This window comes from Myotis davidii, unplaced genomic scaffold (genome assembly GCF_000327345.1).
Source record: "Myotis davidii unplaced genomic scaffold, ASM32734v1 scaffold1439, whole genome shotgun sequence".
NCBI classification, from domain to species: domain Eukaryota; kingdom Metazoa; phylum Chordata; class Mammalia; order Chiroptera; family Vespertilionidae; genus Myotis; species Myotis davidii.
The window spans coordinates 1332963-1333315 of record NW_006292342.1 but is presented as its reverse complement, the minus strand read 5'-3'; the positions used below and the strand labels follow the sequence as shown (position 1 = coordinate 1333315).

At 62.0% G+C, this 353-nt stretch overlaps 1 protein-coding gene across 1 annotated transcript in view; it reads left to right on the top strand.

Moving 5' to 3' along the window:
- TMEM205 (transmembrane protein 205) overlaps window positions 1–353 on the top strand; it is a 3099-nt gene that overhangs the window by 1572 nt on the left and 1174 nt on the right. The window lies entirely within an intron of this gene.

Here is a 353-nt window from a genome sequence, read left to right as displayed (position 1 = left end):
AGGTGCTGATATGGAGCTTTTCCTGCCAGCTTCAGGTTATTAGAGCTGGAGCTCTGGTTGGGGGCCCTAATCTGGGTTGTGGGAAGAGGGGGAGGCCTGGCTTTGACCCTCTGCTGTCCCCCAGCCCCTCGGGACTTTGAGGGTGCAGAAGGACCCTCTCCAGGGCTCACCTCCCACTACTTCCAACAGCTCTGCCTGTTGTTCCTGAGTCTCACACTTGCCACCATCAATGCCCGTTGGCTGGAGCCTCGCACCACAGCTGCATGTGGGCCCCTGCAGACCGTGGAGAAGAAGCAGGGCTTGGGCGGGGAGGTACCAGGCCGCCACCAGGGCCCTGACCTCTCCCGCCAGGA